Source organism: Lipophrys pholis, assembly GCF_963383615.2.
Source record: "Lipophrys pholis genome assembly, chromosome: 3".
Lineage (NCBI taxonomy): Eukaryota > Metazoa > Chordata > Actinopteri > Blenniiformes > Blenniidae > Lipophrys > Lipophrys pholis.
Genome location: NC_137627.1, coordinates 16,676,039 through 16,697,480, shown reverse-complemented (window position 1 = coordinate 16,697,480; position 21,442 = coordinate 16,676,039).

Sequence of the window (21,442 nt, the reverse complement as noted above, 5' to 3'; positions counted from 1 at the left end):
TGAATAAATATTTTTTTTCTTCAGTCTTATTTCTTTTTATGTAATTTCCTGAAAATTGGAGCCACAATAGAAATGTGTGCAGCTCCAGAGTCACCTGTGCAGACCAACAGTGTGAACATGTACACTCATGAGGCTAATACGCTTCATTTGTAATTTATAAAATGCACAAGGGCAATGGTCAGATTGATTTTGCCTGGTCTTGCTTGATCAGTATTTTATCCAGCTTCTTTAAACAGGGTGCAGGATTAAGGTTGACTGTTAGTGCTGCTTGTGCTTGTAACCAGATCACTGTGTGCATTATTATGTAAATTAGCATGCACTGATTACGCATATTTATGTATTACCTGGCATTGCTTTGTTTACTTGAGTCATTAGTGTACAAATGTTTAAATAAAACATAGTATTGCATGAATTGTTGCCTTATTGTCTCATTCACGGTTAACTTACAACAAGCAGTTTTACCGATGAATCCCCACTATGGTTTCCAAAATGCAAGCTGCCCTGCCAATTAGCTCATATTCCAATTACACTGTCTGATCCAATACCTACTGTGTAGCAATATGCACTTTTTCACTGCTGTGATTGCAAGATGAAAGAAATTACGCAAACACACCTCTGATCTGAAATGGAATTTGTCGTGTGACTTGCTATTGGTGTGTAGGACTCAGTATAGAGCTTCTGTTCAGTAGGTTTTATGTTCTGGGTTTGGTAGTGTCAATGTGTGCCCCAGTGGGTGGTACAGTGTGTACTCCATTGGAGTCCACCTAATGTTTGTATGTGAGACTGTGTGAATTTGTAACAGTGACAAGAGATTTGTTTGTGTCTGTGTTTCCTGAATCTTACAGAATGATTAGGTGATATACGTTTACCGACACTGAACGGTAGTTTAAAAAATGAATGTATATTCCTGCATAGAAAATGATGCTATGCAAAATGGCTTTAGATTTTGTATCTGTTGTGTGGTCAAAGTCATTCTTGAGGACTTTGTCCAAGCTCAAGTTGTGATTTTTTTTGTTGTTGCTATGATTGAGGTCAAACAAGATTCCACCCTAACAGTGTATTTAAGAATATATATAATTTGAGATCACCAACATACACAATGTAGATAGCTGCTCCCTTGAAATGAGTGATGCACTCAGGTGGGATTAATACCTGCATATCAAGGGGGGAAAAATCCAATTCCCACTTGGATGGGGTGATAGTATAAGGCCCATCGTTATATGCTGCTTCCCATAAACATTTTTGTTCTGTCCTGTTTACAGCTCCCAAGGGCAGGTTACAGTATAAGTGTCATGATCGGCTCTCCTGCAGCCCCTTAGGGGGAGGGGTTATTGGCTGCAGGTGTGTGCTTTTTTCCCTGCAGTGTGTTTCAGGTGGGCGTGCCTGGAGGTGGTGTTTGGGATGGAAGAGCTGGCTGGGTTAATTACCAGGATTCAGTACAGCTGCGGGTAGCAGGTGGAGGCGTTTTGGAGGAGTGGCTCTGCTTTTTAAACGGGCTCCTCACTCCACTCGACGCGGGACCGTAAAAGCAACAAGAGTTAGTAGTTGTGGTGTTTGTCTGTTAACTCTACCTCTTGCTACCTGCTCATCCACTCTCTCACTCCTCCTCATCATCATAGTGACATCGTCAACACTCCACGCTCGGGCCCAGCCAGCACCAGCTCTTCCCACACCGCCTCGGCCGCCGCCCACTGGACCACAGGTTCGACCTGCTCTGCCCCAATCTGCTCTGTACTCGGCTCTGGTGCTGACATCCGGGAGCCCCCGTCCGGACAAGGACACGTCCCCTCGCTCCGTCAGCCTGACTCCGTCCACGCTAGCCTGACCCGTGAGCCACTCTCCCCAAAGACTTTATCTCTTCTGGAGGAGAACTCTAAGATTATTATTTTTATGATAAATAAAATCCTTGATTCCCTTCATCTCTGTTCTGGTGACTTTCTGCGCTTGAGCCTCTGTCTCCCCGCCGTAACAATAAGCACATTTTTAATTTCTTTAGTCAGCTGCGGAAGCATTAGAAGCATTTTGGAGGGCATCTAAAGAGAAGCAACAAGGTGTTCTTCTCTCGGAGCAGGTGAAAACACAGACACTGTAACCTCCTGAGAGGAGCCCCTACTGACCTTATCGTCAATCAACAAACGGCCTACAGCGATTGCTTGCACTTTTGCATCTGTCAAGATCTGTAGGGATTTAATGGGTGAACTGTAAGGTCACACTGCTGCTGCTATCCTGCCCTTTGACTACTTGTTGGCTCTTGATGTTTTTTTTCCCCTCCAAGAATTTCTGTAATGATGACACCCCAGGGGGGGTCACCGGAGTGGTTTGTTGTGCAGGGGGAAAGATGGGGAGCCGCAGTCAGAAGGACGCCCATTCCTGCAACACACGGGTTGATTCATAGGGCTCTGCAACAGAGGACTTTAAAAGTCAGGCTAAACGCCAAACACCATTGATGTAACTACTCATGAGGGCTTCGAAGGGACACCTGAGAATAATGTCTTGACATTTTCACCTCTGCATGGCCAACCAATCCTCATTGCACCCACCAATCATGAAATACTGTCATTATAGCGTCGAGGCCACAGAGAAATGTGGTTCTGTTCATGAACAACCAGTACTTAAGGAAAATAGCCAGGAGAATCTCACTGTTGTGTTGCAGTAAGACAAAAGTATATGAGGGGCAAAAGTATATAAGGGGGAATAAACCAGGAGTGAGGGATTATTTCTCACTTATAGGTAACTGAATATTTTTCCATTTTAATTACAACGAGCCAGGCGGTTTACGACCAAGATATCATCTTTTAGCATGTTGAGATACACCCTCAGGAAGATCAGAGATTTGAAGAATGACGCTGTAATATCCACAAACACGGCAGCAGATTCTTGCCTTTTCTGAAATGCATTATCACTTCTGTGATTTGCATACCATACGATCGGCTGTCTGTTGCGTAATTTATGATCTATTAGTCATAAAAAAAAAAAAATGAAATCAGCAGGCTTAAAGTGGGACTCAATGAAGTGGTACCCTTCCATGCACATTCCATTATATGTGGCCAGAATGGAAAAGTAATGGGATATTTAGGTCTAGTAATGCAGGCTGAGAGTTGATATTAATTTTTCATAAGCCCTGTGGGACAAACACAAAGCTACGCTGAATATGTATTTGTTTATTTTATTCCCCCTAAATGTACCAGCTGAATCATTGTTATTATCATACGGATCAGGAGTTTGTCCCTGCCAAGGCAGAATCCAATCATCGCCGGTTGATCCATCAAAGACACGGTGTCACTCAGTAACAATGGGGAAGAGGCACTGCGTGCTTCCCACATGTAAACATGCAGGTCCAGGTGTAGCACCGTATTTATTCCATGCACACCTCTTCTGTCAACATTGCTCCTACATTACCAACAATACCACGGGACCTGGGACGGTTGGCTCGAGGTTTTATGTGTAATGGATGCAAACTAATGAGGGGAGTGGGCCCCAAGGTTATACGATGCCACCCCGGGTTCAAATCCCTGGAAAAAAACTAAATTGAGGGTGACATGGCCTCCCCAGAGATGCCAGTAATACGATAATACAGACACGTATCTGACAGTGTTAGAAAATCACATTTAAAACATTCTCCCCACTACAGCATGATGATAAAAGCACAAACCCTCCTGGAAGACGACAACATTTTATCACCCACCTGCAATAAAAACAAATATAGAAAAGAAAAGCTGCAAAATACCACAGAATCGAGGGGCAGAACTTTAAAAAGCCAAGAAAAATGAACAAACAACATAACCTCAACCTGCGAAAGGCGAAACATATTGAGCTGGCCATCACCCACAAATCCACAATCTACCCAGAGAAAACCCATGCAGACACCGGAAAAACATGGAAACTCCACCCAAAAAGGGGCTTCAGGACATCATCTACTTTGAAAACGTTCTTCATCAAACCGGGTCTTACAGGGGGACAGTGCTTCATGTGCCTGTATACTCGACTCATCGGACCAAACGCACAAAAGCCCCGCATGTGTTATTGACGAGATAATAGTTTCCCAGTGTGAGCCTGCAAGTGAGGAAAGGAGAAGCTGATGCTGCGACGACTGCAGGGAGAGGTGCTCACCCACCACATGTGGCTGCATTGACTCGTGTAACTTTGAACGGAGACAGATTACGAGCAGGTTACAGAGGTCAGGTCTCTGTCTACATCACGCACTTAAAGAAAAAAAAATTCCTAACAGTTCACCTCGAGCTGCTGTAGCGTATTAAAATGTAATACTTCCCATTTACGTATTTCAAATGAGACCATGTCAGCAAATCTCTCAATAACATTACAGAAAAAAATCTTTTTAGAGCCTTCGTGAGAGAAAAACATATATGTATGTGTTGTCAATGGTGAAATGACTTCCACACCACACTTGCCACCTTTTGTATGTGGCCGAAAATACAATGTATTTTATTTTTTTTTTTAGCTTATGGTGCATAAAGAGGCCACACCTTTGGCAATTACTGACAAAATACAGATGATCTCCTCGGAAGAAAAAAATCGTTCATAAGTCCTGAATAAACTCCTATTCTTGGCCAGATTTGTTGTCCAGAAGTGTTGTCCATTAATATGTAACTGGTCACCAGTTGCAGTGGACTCCCTCCTGAGAAAACTGTGATCTTTAACGCCAGTTGGCTCATTCCGAAGCTGCTCATTGAATCAAATCATTTAGAAACAGCAGCAGCTAAAAAGCCATTATATTTTTCTTTCAACAAATTTCTATCAAAGCATTTCCAGGCTGTCAAAACAAACTCACTATTTGTTCAAACCATTTTTAATTCATCCCCAGTTCATTTTTCATTGTGTTTGACACCATTCAGCATGTTATTTACCTCCATTTCTTTCAGGCTGAGATCAAAAAACAAATATGAAGAGCGGGGATTTGATTATCGGGTTTTAACCATTTGTTTTTGTTTTCAGAGCTTCTGTTCTGTAAGTGATAATAATCGGTGCTGTGGTATTAACAGATTTGATTATTTCAAATCTAACTTTCATTTGTCCACAATTTTGATTTAAACAGTTGCTAATAGTAGATCTTTGTTTGCAGTTGTTGATTTGATAAACAACTTGAACAATTAGAAATGCGATAAAATGTTGCTCAGTTAAAGAAATTATGGCTGCTTTCATTCCCTTGATTTCTAGTAGGAGATCCAGAATAACATACAATCAAGCGTGCATATCAAAGTAATGACCATCAGTGGTGACTGTGGCACAGGTGGTTGAACAGGTTGCAGGTTGTTCAGTCCCATTTCCAGATGATGAAGTGTCCTTGAGCAAACTACTGAAGTTATTCCCAGTGAGTGAACACGTTGCACGGCTGCTGTATTGAGTGTGCCAGGGTGTTTGTGAACACAGCCATTCTTGTAATTAGCTGAAAACTGTTGAATTATGCAGATTAAATTAAATACTTTTACTATTAACAAACCATTAACTCAGGGAGCAAATGGACATACATTTTAGAAAACAACATGAAATTAATCTGTTATTTGTCTTTATTTCTAACATACATAGATGTGTAGAACAAAGGAAACACTATTGTAAAATGTTTGGGGAGTTTAGTTTCACCTTCAACATTGTCATCCCCTATGAACTATTATAGAAACTGGGAGATCGTGGATTAGACAGTTCCTGATGTGCTTGAATACCGGACTTCCTGAACAAAGGGTCAGGATTGGAACTCCCACTCTATCCGCACTCATCCTGAACACAGGAACACCACACTGATGTGCTCCCAGCCCCCTCCAATCCTCCCTCCTCCCCCGTGACTATTCAGCCATCCACCTCAGTAACACAAGAGATTTTTACTAATAGCACCACTATATACTAAGACCAATATGAACATCACAAAACAGTGAAGCAACAAAGCCTACAAGGAAGAAATTCAGCATTTTGACATAGAAAGAAACCATCTTTTAATGATCCCCTTGGAGAATTTAAGTCTCTGCTTTTGACCCAACCTATTCATAGTTAACCTTAGCTATAAGTGCTAAGAGCAGTGGGCTGCCACAGTGCGGGGTTCAGGGAGCAGTGGGGTCAACGGTCTTGCTGAGGAACCCACTATGGTGACCTGTCAGTGGGGTTCGAACCTGCAAACTTCCAATCCCAAGTCCAGTCCTCAAACCTCAAGGCTGCCATTGTCTGTTTAAATGCCAGAAATGGTTAATGAACTTCCCTTATACATTGTGTTGTTACTGCTTGAGATGGAGGATTGAACCTGCAACCTTGTGGCTGTAGCTGGACGAGTTTCAACGGAGCCACATTCACTCATCGATAATGTTCTGCCAATAACCTCGACATTAACATCGGGAAGACCAGAGAAATAACTCTAGAATTCAGAAGCCCTCCTGCTAACATTAGTCGGAGTTAGAGAGGCTGCAGATCTTCATGTTTCAGATGACCTCACCAGGACAACAAATGTCTCCCATAGAGTGAAGAATATCCAGCAGAGACTTTCTCAGGAAGCTTGTTTCTACCGTCCCATTTCTGTGGGTCCACCACAGAGAGCCTGCTTACCCATCGCTGCACTGAGTTGTTCTCCAGCTGTATGGAGCCAAACCGGAATGACCTTCAGTGGGTGGTGAGGGTGGCTGAGCTCCTCATAGAAAGACCACTATGCCCCTTAGAGAAATTTAAGTGACTGACCTTCTGTATTCAAAAGACCTGACCTAAACTCAAAATTGTTCTTATTGTTATTTATTATCTTATTATTCTGCTTCTCATTAACCACTCGACTTCTCAATATTTGGTGTTGAAGCATAATGGAGTTGATATGCTCTCTTAGAATGAAGTCACAAACATGGTGTGTTTATGTCAAAGGTTATGAAAAAAACTCTTTCAACACACACACACACACGCACACGCACGCGCGCACGCGCGCACGCACGCACGCACGCACGCACGCACGCACGCACGCACGCACGCACACACACACACACAGCTCAGAGCAGTGCTGCTGTAGATAGGAGTGGAAGTCCAAATAACCAGTGAACAGCACAGATTTGCTGTGCATTGTTGCAGTTAAAGTGCCAGGAATCTCAACGGACATATCTGATGTCCCATTCCAGGCACAGTCACAGACGTGCGCATCTCCTTGTGTGAAATGGATTGTTAATGGGGCATATAAAAAAAAAAAAATGCTGCTCAGAATCTGACTTGTGGAACTGGCACATTGACAGCTGCACCACATTTGCTGAGGCACAGTACAGTATATGCTTTACTGAGTATCATCCAGAAGTTGCACGGGAGCAATTGAACAAGCCATTGAGGCAGGGTGGAAAATCTGCCGTATAAAAACAGAGGCATTCATAAATATGATGCATTCAAGCCGTGCCATCTGAGAGTCTGCCCCTGTCTCTCAGCTACCTGCCATTAGTAAGACTCAAGTCTTGTATTCCTTGATTAATGTCTGCATGACCATGTCTGACTCCGAACAAAGTATATCTGAGTGAGAGCCATTTTGTAATTAGACAGCACACTGACACTGCAATAGGCTTTATTGACAAAGTCCTAAATCCCCAATGAGCTGCAGCAACGTGTGGGCGGGACGGATGTGAATGAGGCAGCTGATGCTGAAATGGCAGGACAAGGGTACAGTCACCTCGCTATGATGCGAACAAGGATGCGTGGTGGTGCAACTCACAATGGATGACACATTTATGCTGAAGTCAGGGAGTGGGTGCATCCCTGCTGGTGTATTGATTGAGGGAAGCTGGCAAGGTGGAGTGTAACGTGGAGTAAAATTCACTGACAAATCAGAACATGGATTGTCAGCAATTTCCCTCATTAGCATTCAAAGCCTTATTCTATTGACAGCTGTTTTGGCATTGACTCCCTTATTCACTCGTCAGCCTGAGAGGTTTCTTTTCTTCGAGAGGCCCGGGGTGAACTCCGCACTGATCTCTGCAAACCAGAATTAAAGCTCATTCATCACAGTGAGTAAAACTGATGAAAAGTAAAGGTTTGGAAAGCCTGATATTTCAAACTGCTCATTACAGTGAACTGTGGAGCCCAAAATAAATGCACTTATTGTAACCAAGCTCCAGTTCTTTTCGGGGGGGTTGAGTTCTACACAGTGTTTGTGTATTGTAGTTCTGAAAGTAGTTAAATCAGAAGGAAATGAATGCGAGTATGCCTGTTTTTTCTTTTTCTTTTATTACGCTATTACTTTAATTTAAATTAATTCTAAGTGTAATACACACTAATTAGAAAAAATGAATAGGTATAAACTCTGCAGATTATATATAGAGTGACCAAATGTTCTGAATTAAAAACATCTAATAAGAAAGAGAGGAGTTGTGCTTTTCATTCCCCAACAGCTGTTAACAATCATTCATATAATGTGAAGAACATAAGGATTCATTCAATTGAAAACCATGTCCTTGTGTGAGACAAAGCATGAGGAATATGAGAGTTGGGGAAGTGAATATGTTTTGTGAAAGGGGGATTCATCTTCCAACACTGTTTTAGATGAGCGACACGTTATATTGATCTTTAAAATTTTTACACTCACTCGCTGGGAATTGTTACTCCCTCCTCTTCACCAGTGGGGATTTTGAGAACCTCAATTTTTTAAACTTTGTCATCAAAAACTATCATCAAATCACACCTACACAATCACATGATTGAGACTCAGAATAGGTTAATACACTTTGACTTTTCAATTTTTTTTAAGAATAAATATTTGAGGTTGTAAGAGAAATGTTTCGGCCTTGAAGAAGCAGCTGACGTCGAATGCACTGTGAAAGCCTCCTAACTGTTTGCTCCTAGCTATCAAATATGTTTCTGCTGATCTTATGCAAAATCACCACAATGTCGAGTGCAAAGACGTGTCGGATCTGGAAAAAAAATCATTTCAATGACCAAGATGAAGACAAACAATGGTGGGACGCACACTCCTGATCAACATGTCAATTAAAGCTACAGTACACACCCACTGTCACCCATGACATCTAAAGTTGAAATATAACAAAAGCTTGCTGCTAAATTTAATGTAGTAACAGTGAAATTCACCTGATTAATCCTAAACTCATACGCTGCATTGACTTTGTCTTGGCTCGATGTTGAATGCTTCAATGTGTACAGTAATGAGTGCATGAAGACTTTTACTGTGAGTGTTCAGATATAGCTCTCTATAAACCCCCAACAAAAGCTGCTGGATTTCGATTAGAGCATTTTTAATAAATGTAATTTGTCTTCATAACATTCACATTGCTCTCTTTCTAAAATACATGTTTTCATGAAATATTAGGCTTTAAAATCAACTGGTGATGATATCTTCTTAATCTGGCTAACAGCCTGAAGTGTCATCTGATGAAAATACCATTGACCTGACAAAATATTGTCAAATAAACAGCACAGAGAGAGAGAGAGATGGCAGGAGTAGAATCAGTCATCACTTCAGGAGAACCCTAGATAATTGTGTTTAACAACACCAACCAGGCAGACGTACCGATTCTGTTTTGTTCTCAAGTAGAAGTAGAAGTGTGGGATCAAAGTGCAAAAGTGAAATGTATATTTTTGAGGAAGTGCTCTTCATGCTGTTTCCGCGCTGTGAGCTGACATCATCAAACATTTCTTCTAAATCGTCAAAGTGATGTGGCTCACTATCGGCCATGTGGCTACCAGTTCTCCCCGTCGATCAAATCACATCAAAGTCTTCACTCCTGCATCTAATCCCACCGTCTCTTCACGGTGCTGTGCAAGTTATTGAAATGTTTACCAATTAGCTAGACAAATTAGTTACAGTAACCAGGAATTTTGAACTCATCTGCTCCTTTCATTTGCCTTTCTCAATTAGAATTTGTTTGCATTGTGCACATAATAAGTGTAGTGTTGCTGTGACACTGGAGCCGAGGTGCCAGCGCCGCGCGCCGTCCCGCATGTTTTAGTCGTTGTTGCTTCAACTCACTTTGATTGTAATGAGCAGCTTGTTATCGGGCTTTCTGCTGAGCTTCATGATGACACATTCATTGCATTCAGGTGTATTGTATGTCGAAGGAGACAGATCTGCGAGCTGACGACGGTGGAAAGAAGCCTCAATAAAACTGCTGTGAAGAACAGCCAGTGTGCAGCGAGCCGCACACAACTCAGGAAGGGAAAACCAATGCTAGTGGATGCACTAAACAATCTTCTAAGTTTAATGGTATTACAGTGAACCTATGAATATTTGTACTTTACTTCATTGCAGTTGTGTCCAAACCAGGAATACATATTAATCAAATTCTGCTGAAAGCCTGACAATGAGACTCCTGGCATCACTGTGTTTTAGCAGAGAGACACCAGACACGTGGTCAGTGGACCCTCAGAGCCAGGATGGGACGCCACTGATATAAAGGGTCACATTCTGATGAGGCGAGAGTGAGAGGCTCAACGTGACTGACATTGTATGTAATGCAAGGCATGGTTTATATATATATGTTATCTACCATCCAGTATCACACAGCACTTATGGAGACTGGCTCTCACTACACCTTGTCCGAGTCCACTGGGAATAGAGAAGATACACCATGTCCCTGGAGCGACATACATACATATAGAGGCACACATAAATGTATGTAAAGCTGTCGATACGCACTGGTCCATGTCCACGCGTGCGCGCAGAGTCCACCTTTCACCTTGACAGCTGCTTGCATTAAAGATTGACTTACAAGTCTCAGCCACTCGTGGTTCAACACCTCAGTTTCCACTGCGAGCCCGTGCAGGTTCAGACATGGCAGAGCCGCGCTGGTAAATATTCATCAGCTGTGAATCAGACCACCGCTGCACCCGTGCGGCACTGCTGTATGGTGTCACGCTGTGTGGCTTCAGGGCTCGCATGTGTGTGCTCAGACACCCTGTGGCTGTCCACTGCATCACCTTCCCACGTCCCCAAAGGCCCTCCAAGCAAACGCCGCGTGACCAAGAGGTGCCGTTCATTTTGCGTCAGCTAACAGTATAGATCCCCCTCCTGTCTTGGACTGACAGTCAGGCTAATGGCTCTGGCTTTCCTCCAAAGTCCAAACAGAGATGGGAAGACGTAGCATGAGGGAGGAGGGAGAAGAAAAGAGAGAGAGTGTGGTTAATAGGCGGATAAAGCAGCAAAGGAAGAGTAGAGTGACATGGATTTGGAGCAGCAAACCAAGAAGTCCTTTTCCATGTTCACGCCAAAGCTGAGCCAACCGGAACTCTCACTCCCTGTGACAGTTCTGAAAGATATCACACAATTAGAAGTTGCCTCTTTGAAGGGCCTCCGCACAACTTTGTTTGTGTTTGCAAAAAAAAAAATTGCTGCTTGGTGTGATGAGCAAAACCTGGGGTTATGTGGTTTGTTTGGACAATTTCGTCGCTCGTAGCAAACCATTACGCAGACACACAGGAGAGCTATATTGCACTCAGCTAAGGAGAATGGGCTGGTAAATGTTTCTCTAACTCCTTCCAAGGCAGCGGAAATGAGCAATGAGGACAGGTGGGAGCGTTTAAGTGACAGTAATAATCTGAGGATGCGCACGAATCACTGTTTGCGATGCGTGTGCGTGGAAAGTGGGAGGTGAGACTCCAAATTGTACATCGCCCTGAAGAACTCTTAAAATTGTTGTCGCAAGATCAAACTCCAATACCCGGAAAAAATACTGCAGCCACTGGAGCGTGCTCCTCGTCTGTGACTACAACACCGTGTATTCACTATTTCACCGTGTCACAATGTTCAAACAACTGATGAGCTTGGACTAATAAGCCAAAACTTTATGACCATGTCCGTTTAATCAGTTGTTGGTTCTTTGTGTGCTGCCTGAGGAGTGCGTCCCCATCGTGGCATGTGGCGTCTGCCAAGACGTGAGAAGCAGATCATCTAAGTCCCCCAAGTTGTTCCTTGGAGCTGCCACGGATCACAGTTGTTCCAGCACATTCCCCAACATAATGTTGCAGGTTTATGATTTGTTCCTCATCGGACCACTGCTGGCCTGGAGCCCCGCGCAGTCCTCTCCATTTTATAGACGTTCTGACCCACTTGTCTGGGCGCATCAATTCGGCCCTTGTCAGAACTGCTCAGGTCTCTCCTTCTTCCTGCTCCTCTTGAATCCATCACACTGAGTACAAGAAACAACTGTTCACTTTTTGGCTGATATATCCCTGATGTCCAGCACTGAGATAAGGAACACTTCATTTGAGAGGGGTCGTGATGTCTCGGCCCATCAGTGTATGACAGAAATAAGTGTGTCTTTGACCGAGAAAGAAGATGAGGAAAGACAGTCTGATTTTAGAAAGACTCACCTAAAGGTTAACAGATAAATACCGCTCCTCCCCTCTTATCTTCCTCTCCTCAGTCAGGAATAATCTGGTCTGGATGTCAGTCACCAGCCCTGACGTTATTAGGGGTTAAAAAAAAAAAGCACAGATCTCAATTTCCCCCTGCCTGTGGAACAGGCTTTACATTGGCAGAATGCATTTCTTTAATCAGGCGTCTCGATCACAGCCACTGGCACACTGACTTTCAGCGTGTGACCTCCATAAACAGGGGCAAATAAGACGACCATTCAGGATCATCTATTATCTAGACGCTGTCTCTCAAGAGCACACGCATCTCCCTGGAAATGAGAAAATGAATGGTATCATTTCAAAAGGTCAAAATACCTCAACACTTGACAAAAGCCCATATGCTGTAAAAGCTATTTTGAGTGGCAAAAGCATCTTTTATCCAATTTCCAAGGTGAAGATGTTAATGGAGAGGAGGAGAGGCTTCTCTCTGGGCCACCTCTTAATAGGCGCCCTTCTCCTCTGCCAAATAGCGCCCTTGTGAACCGGTTTAGCTGGATTAGCGGGGCCCTTGACTGGAGTCATTCTCTGCAGAACCTCTGGCTGAACTTCTGCTCCAGTAGGTCTTGAGAGACAGCTCACCTTCAGGCCTTACCGGGGATTATTAGTGTCCACTGAATTCCTGCCCTTTTCAGAAGCCAGCAGGAAGCTGTCAGATGAGTTAAAGCGGACAGCAGGAAAGCCTCTCGGCTGTTCCAAATGACTAGTTTAGGTACTCCGGCCTGTGGCGGGAATAGCAACTCACGGCCAAACAAAAGAGTTGTTTTGGATTCCAGTCAGGTTTCGTTATTTCCTCTCCATCTTTGCTCACTTGTGGATCTTTTCTCTTCAAGTAGATGCATTCCTTCCTGATGTTGGCATAGGAGCATTATTGATCAGCTCCCTGCAGGAGCGTGTCAGGTAGATTAAATCACCTGACCCCAGCCTGGGCTCTCACCATCCATTCAGGACTTTTGGACAGGCACGCGTTAAAGTCGCTCATCTAGTGCTGAAATACAGCTGGAGCTGTAGAGGCTGGATAAAGTGACAAAAACAACACCAACAACAAAAAAAACCCTCCCTGGACAGCAGTTACACTGCATCCACAAATAGAAATACAACACAGGCTCAGATCATGACACCAAATGATTGATCAATCTTTTATAGCTCCTCAATGTTTATTCAGATTTTCAAACATAGGTTTTAATACTGAATCACAAAGGAAGCAATCAGTGATGCTTGCCCTTTTCTTATCTTTTCTTCTTTTTTTTTCTGCCACAGCCACAAATTAAATTAGAGTAGAATATGAAAACAAAAGATTGGGAAGCATCTACTGCGGTTTGAAGAGTTTTCCTGGATATTCATATTCCCTTTTCCCCTAAGTTGAATCTAGCCTCAGAAAGTAGTTTTCCCATACATTAAAAAAAAAAAAAAAATCCAATCTGTTTCCTTAGATTTAGATAGATGGCCCTTTTTAGTATTTCCCTGTGTACAAATATTACCAATGTACAACAAACCTGTTCAGCTTCAAGGGCTCATGCAAAATTCATGCTCATGCTTAAAACATAACCCGGGCCAGTGTTGAGGTATTAGCACCTCCTCATGAGAGGACATGTTGTAATTAGAGACGTGAGGTTTGAAATAAGATTGTGAAAGCCTTTTGCCATCACACACGCTTGCCAAGAGTGTTCAAACAATTAAGGAAATTTTGTCCACAGGATGAACAAAAAGATATTACAGAAACAAAGAAGACTCATGATTCCTACATGACTCACGCTGTGACTCACTTATGAGATTGTTCCCTGCAACACTAAAAAAAGGAGCCTATACGGAAGCTGCACACTGCTTTCAGAAGTGTCAAAATTACGCAACAGTTATGTAATTTTCTACTTTTAGGTATGGTTTTTAATCAAATGTAATCATGCGAGCAGCTGCTTCAAATTGTTTCTCGGTAGTTGAACAAGAGAAACCTACCACGTGAGATCAGCTGTATAGCAGTCGGTTGGGATCAGTTGGCACAGCAGCACAGGGAAGGTCTGACGGTCGGGGGGATTCATTAGGGCTCAAACACAGGAAACAAAGGAAGGGTCAAGAGCTGCTTTCAAGCTAAATCTCGAAGTTAAGTTTAAAACAATGACAAGCAAGATCTTACAAGCGGTTGGAATCACAGTAAAGATTCTAGCTGATTCATCTCTCATGCCCAATGTGCCTGTTGAATTTGCTGCCGGATCATGTCTCTGCCATCTTTAAATGATATTTACTCACACTTCAAACTTGTGGATTTTTCATTCGGTCTTGCTGAGAAAGGGAGTTGTCACAGAAGTGATAAATCAATTCATTCAAATAATGATTTGAAGAATTAGGGGTGAAGCTTATTTTGGGTTCAGAAATCAAAAAATGTGTCCAAAATGTGAAGATAATAAAGCCAAGTGTTTTTCAAACAGTAGATGTTATAAAGCTATAGGTGGTTGCAGCAGCAGGGATCAGGGGGATGCCTTTTCCCTGCATAATTATTTAAGAAAACATTTTAACATTTGACAATGATGGTTTAAGCTTAAAATGTAAAGCATCTAACGAGCATGAGAAAGAGTAATTCTTTTGTACTCTTGCATCCCAACAGCCTTCACAGTAATATATTTCATAATGCGGAAATCATTAGGAAGTATCTAAAAGCAGGAAACAACTGCATATCTTTCTTTTACTTGATTCATATTTGGCCCACGTTTCTAGAATGTGATTAGCTTTGTGCTAAGTTGTTAAATTGTGTGGCGGCCTTCAGAAATACATCATCCCTACATCTCTAATCACCAAGTAGTCATGACAGTAGCATCAATTCCCCTGTGGAGGTATTGGCAAGACATGAAATAAACGTCATAATATGGCTCAAAAAGAAGGATGTATTCTCTGGGTTTTGTTCCCCTTTTAATTAGTCTATTTCTTATGAGTCCAGATTGTGGCAGTCATGAATTAGGGATGATAAATACTAATCAATTCCTCCTCCCAACCAAATCCAGCATCAGGAGGAATGTAGCAGGCTCCATTCATTTGTTGTCTCATACAGTAGCGGAGGAGCCATCACATACCCAGAGGACAACACACAGCAGCTGACTGTCAGCTCACTTATGCTTTAAACCATCTCGCTTGGATTAATTTCTGCTTCTGGTTTTTTGGGGTTTTTTTCGCCCTTCTGTTTACATGATGTTGGACACAAATATAATTTCTCTTCCCAATCAACCAACAGAGTTGTGGAGGGGAGAGGTGGGGGGTTGGCGGCTGCAGCTGCAAAGCCAAAGTCCAGGTTACCAAACTCTGCACAGGCACGCCTGCCAATGGTGCCCTCTACTTCTGCTATGGATGTGAGTTGTATTGAGCCAGGGTGGGCTCTCATGCCCACAACTCAACAGCTCAACAGCTCAGTGCCTGAGCTCAGTCCCACTCGCTCTGGTTGCTCCTCCACAGCAGGCTGAACCAGGGATCCCAACGCCAGCTGGCCTGCCCGAAGCTTTTTACCCACATACTCCATCAAAGTGTGGTGTGGTAATTAGACAGGTTTAACGCCAAGTCAGGCCACAGGTGCCTTTTCATTAATGGATGGGTTGATTAAAACGTGCCCCACAACAGCCGCTGAAAAGGCTCGGGCCGCCTCTCTGTTGTTTGGCATGCCTGATTCTGTCTCTTTTTTTTTTTTTTTTTTTTTAAAGCATATCGCTCTCATTTAAAGGAGTCACTTCATCCATCCCTCAGCTTTGGCTTAACACATCCTCCCCAGGTATCACCTGGCTCATTGTTGTGTTTGGGACAGTGATTACTCCACAGAGGCTATGGATTAACCAGACTGTGAAGAGCACATTGATCTTCACTTCAATCCATCTGATATTGGCTTCTGCACGACGGAGAGGGAGAGGAGCAGCATGAAAATCAATCCTGTAAGGTCTCCATTTGGGAAGCGGGTTATAAAACTATGGTAATCTTTCACAATGTTTTCGATTGTTTGTGAAATTCATCGGAGAGAGTAACTCACCAAATGCACATAAAGGTTATGCGTTTTTGAAATGGGCAGTTTCTTGAGGTACTTTCCCCTTCATCCATCCATCTTCTACAGCTCATTGTCCATACCCAGCTTTAACAGAGCTGGACCCAATCCCAGCTGACGTTGGGTGAAAGGCACTGTGCGTCTTGGACAAGTCACCAGTGTGTTACAGGGCAAAGACAAAGACAAACAAACCACCCACGGCCAATTCAGAGCCACTGGCTGACCAAACAAGCCTGTCTTTGGATTGTGGTGAGAAGCCAGTGTACCCAGAGAAGACCAGTCCAGGAGATAGGAAGAACATATAAACTCCACATGGAAAGTCGCAGAAAGGATTAGCAATCGAACACTGAATCATTAAACTACAGGTGCAAAGCCCTGATTGAGTCAAACAATACGTTTGACTCAATTTAGCATCAACTCACATCTGAAATGTAATGCAGCAATTGAACCATGCACAACGGTGTCCCCACAGTACACCTATACAAACAGACATTCATAGTTTGACAATTTTCTGCAATATTATATTATATTATTATATCATGATATCGTATTTAGCAATTCAACACCATCCACAAAGCAAACAAACCCACTCAGTAATTTTTTAAATACTGTATTACACAACGATCAAATATTTCTATCTCTTTTTAAACTGAATTATGTTTGACATTTACTTTCCCTCCACACACAATTTGTTCCACAGTGTTATGCCACACATAACAAAGTAGTGCACACATTATAAATCTTTAAATGTAACTTTCCCCTGAAATCAAAACCTCACTTTCTGAATATTAGCCGCCAACAAGTTATTCTTTGCTTTATGAATTATTTGAATGGTTTTGAACTTCACGAGGTCAATACATTTTAAGGTTTCACATGGTAAAAATAGTGGACTGGGGCGTTCACAAAAATCAACCTTGTGGAAACTTTGTATTGCTCTTTTTTTTGCTGAATAAAAACTCTTTGTAATGAAATGACCTTGCATGTGTATTTATCCATACACAGTAAGTTTGTTGGGTAAAACCAGAGAATTATAAATGAGGTAAAGTGATTATTGATCTAACATGCCTTTAGCTTCGGCCAGGACTGAGATGCTTCAGGAAAGTTTGTTTTAGACATTTCAATGGAGGTTCCCAATACATTTTGTCAGGAATTATTACTCACCCTTCCTCTACATCTATACCTTCTGTCTGTAATAAAATAATATTAGAAATGAGTGAAGCCAGTCACACTGGTTGCACGTTAGTGTAATGGTTCCTGGTTCGATCCTGTGCTTGGGGATCTTTACTGAATGGATGTTTTATGTGGATTTTATCTTGGTATTCTAACTTTTCACAATGTCCAAACACATCTGTTTGATGGTGGCTCTAAATTGTGGGGAGGTGTGATTATGAGGGGTTGTCTCTCTGTCTCTCTGTGTTGGCCTGTGATGGACTGACAAACTGTCCCACAATGCACCCTGCCTCCAGTGTCTGTGATCCAAGCTGTGATTGAGAGAAAACTGGGTGGACAGCTGACATGTTGGCTCACACCCTGAGCTGGTATGTTTAACCTGTTACTTCCACAAGTCCCTGGGGTTTCATTAAGAACATTTCATCATTTCCTCACATCAGAGAAGCTGTTTTAGAGCTACATGTACTGTCTGTGGTGCAGAAGATTCACCGTAAAATGACTTCTGGCACATTTCTTAAAATGCAGATTTGGGGCGAGAAACTTGATATACAAGACAAATATACAATAAAAATCATGCAAACTGTTGGAATCCTTGGAAATACACAGGAAAAACAGATTGTTTGATTATAGTTCCAAACACCCACTGTCCCCACTGAATAAACAGACTCAAAACGAACAAAATCCACTACTAAAGCGTGTTTAAACTTTTTCTAGTAGTAGTTTGCATTATTCCTTTCTCTGTTTATCCTCTGTAGTTTGAAACATAATCGCGTTCGATGAGCACCAGGCAAGCAGACAGTGATTTATTGCATTGCAAAACAACCCCACCGAGCCTCTGCGAGAAAAGCTCCTCTGCAGTAGTAATGGAGGAATATAACTAATTATTTTGCTGACAGATCCTCACTTTGACCTCACACAGTCTTCAGGATTGGTGATTGACTGTATATTGGTGAGAGGAGCAGACCCCCGGGATGCTGCATGTGTGCATCCCGCTGCAAACGCAGAGATGAATACTGATGAACTGCACACTCCGCCAAACTCGTAAAGTGAGGCACGCTGAATGGAGGCAGGAGAGGAGGAAAAAGGAGGGAGGCCCACTGAATTGCTGAGTGAAATTCTCAAGCAGGACGGCAGACAGCGACACTGAAAACGATGCATGTGTGACAACGGCAGCGACAATAACGGAGTGATTCTATAGAGCGGCGCTAGATGAGCATAAAATATATAACACCTGAAACATCAGAATGGTGATTCAGACACTTGTCGATGCATTAGCATATTGACGAGAAACTCTCTTTTTTTTGGACAGAAACATGCATGCATACATGTGCATGTGTGAGTGTTTGCCAGGAGCTTCATTACGGGTCAATGCACACACACACAGTTTGATTATTACAAAGCTCTTCATGGAAATGTGAATGGAAAAGAATATCTGCCTTTGTAATGAAAACTAATGCTTGTGGATTCTGAGCATTCACACGCTGCACTTTTCTTAGAATATTAAGTATTTCTTTATTTGATGTGTTTCCGTCAATTTGCACGTGGCTTACATCACAATGAAGGTAATTCATCAGAAAAGATCCCTCCATTGCCTACAAATCACACTGGAGTGGTTGTCCATTGTTGATTTATGTTTAACCAGTCAATGTGCACTAAAATTGCTGGTTTCCATTTGCTTCTGATGATCGGAGGTCCTACCTTAAATGGATGTCAATTACTGCTTTTCACAAACGACAAACGTCAGAAAACAGACGTGTTCAGTAGAACTAGTTCTGCTCGCTCTTTTCTAAGCTTAAATAAACATCTCTTCCGGCACACTGCAGCACAGCTGTATGTACGAGTCGTTGAAAAGCTTTGTGCTGGAGAAATAACGTTCCCAACATAGTTTTTGCGAAGATGTCTCACTGCACCCAGACTCAAGACTCAGCGTCCTTGAAGCTGCTCTCAGTTCAGCCTTATAACACTGACCTAAAGAAAAATGGGTCTTTTATCATCACAACTTTAAAAAAAAAAAAAAAAAAGGCTCCAAATTATGAGCTGTGACGCAACTGGAAAAGCAGTAGAAGGTAAATGGAGTTACAGGGACTGAAAGGATTCTCGTTGGCGTGCACACGTACGACTGCTGCGGATGTCGAATTCCTCAATTCAGAAAACATCTATAGAAAAACGCACAACCCTCTTCTGAAGTGAAGTCAACAGATCAAATTCAAACGCATGGATTCGAGCTGTAGCTCAAGTTGTTGGAGTCGATCATCTTCCAAGGTTGGACACAAAAATGTGTGTTTGTGGGCGGTCACATATAGACTTTGGGGTGTGTGTTCAGCTGTCCACTGTTTACATTTATATTTATGTACTTGACCCATACGTGGGCACTGTGTGGACTTGTGCATGTGCTTCAACCTGGTTGGAAGCCTTTCAGTGTGGAGTTGGAATGTTCTCCGCGTGTGTGTGCGTGTGTGTGCGTGTGTGTGTGTGTGTGTGTGTGTGTGTGTGTGTGTGTGTGTGTGTGTGTGTGTGTGTGTGTGTGTGTGTGTGTGTGTGTGTGTGTGTGTGTGTGTGTGTGTGTGTGTGTGTGTGTGTTCACCCACAGTCAGCTCCAGCATCGTGTGATCCTGGATTGGATAAAGCGGCCTTACAGATGGATGGAGTGAAAGTATCTTTTAGCAGCAACGATTCAAAAGGTGCCCTTAAAAGAAGTTAAGGGGACTGTAAAATGTTTCTCCTTGATGTGGTAAAAAGGTTTTGCTCCTCCATAGTTACCAGAACTTTCTCTCGTCAGAAACTGGTCGAAAGAGAAGCCGAGGAACACCAGATACAAATTCACAGATCGGGGAGGGAGGAGTAGTTTGCACTTCTGCCTTAAAAAAAAAACATCCAATCAGAGGCTTGAGGGTCTTTCTATGCAGAGTTTGCACATTGTAACTGTGCATATGTGAGGTGTTCTCTGATTAATGTGAAGTTCATTGTCGCCTCGAAATTGCTCATTGGTATAATTGCGAGTGTGTGTGTGTGTGTGTGTGTGTGTGTGTGTGTGTGTGTGTGTGTGTGTGTGTGTGTGTGTGTGTGTGTGTGTGATCTGTCTTTGTTTGCACTGTGTGATGAACTAGTGAACTATCCATACATGTGACCGGTTTCAGCCTCTTCTGCAAACCTAAAATGGGTGTAAAAGATGGATGATGGATCAGGGCAGAAAATGGTCATGCACACATATGTGGTGGTCCACCACATATGTGTGCATGTTCAGGGGGACTGTGTGAACAAAATGTATGCACAGACCGTATGATTATTACAAAGCTTTTTATGGAAATGTGGATGAAAAAGTCCCTTAAAAAAAAAAAAAAAAAAAAGTGTTTGCCTCCTGTCACAGGTGAGTTATTTAGTCAAGCATCCTTATCTTAGAACTAAGCCCCATGGCAACAACCTTAATGATGTGCTCCACTATAATCATCCGCAAAACAGTTCTTTGTGATCCCGAGCATCAGGTAAACACATCAAATCCTCAACTTCATTTTTTTTTTTTCCACCTCCCGAAATGTATGCAAATCAGGATCTGAAAACATGAATGTTTTCTGTTTCGGGTTTTTGTTTTGTTTTTCATTCTATTTTTAGAGGATGACACAACTTCAAGGACCTGGTGGGTGAAAAATAAGAGAAAAACAACAGTTGCACATATGCACTCTCGTTGGGAGTGGTCTTGAAGGCTAAAAAAAAAAAAAAAAAAAAAAAACCCACATGCCCCGCTGGCTCGGGTTGGATACGAGGGAGAAAAGAGTCGTCTTGTCAGAGCTTGACAGGGTCGGCCCTCCTGAAAGCCTCTGATGTGACTGACACCTCTCCCGTCTTTGTCTTCACCACTCCAATTAGCCGGATGACAGGTGCATGTGGAGGAGTCACACAATCAATTACCAACCCCTCTATTCTCCCTCTGTCCCCTGATAC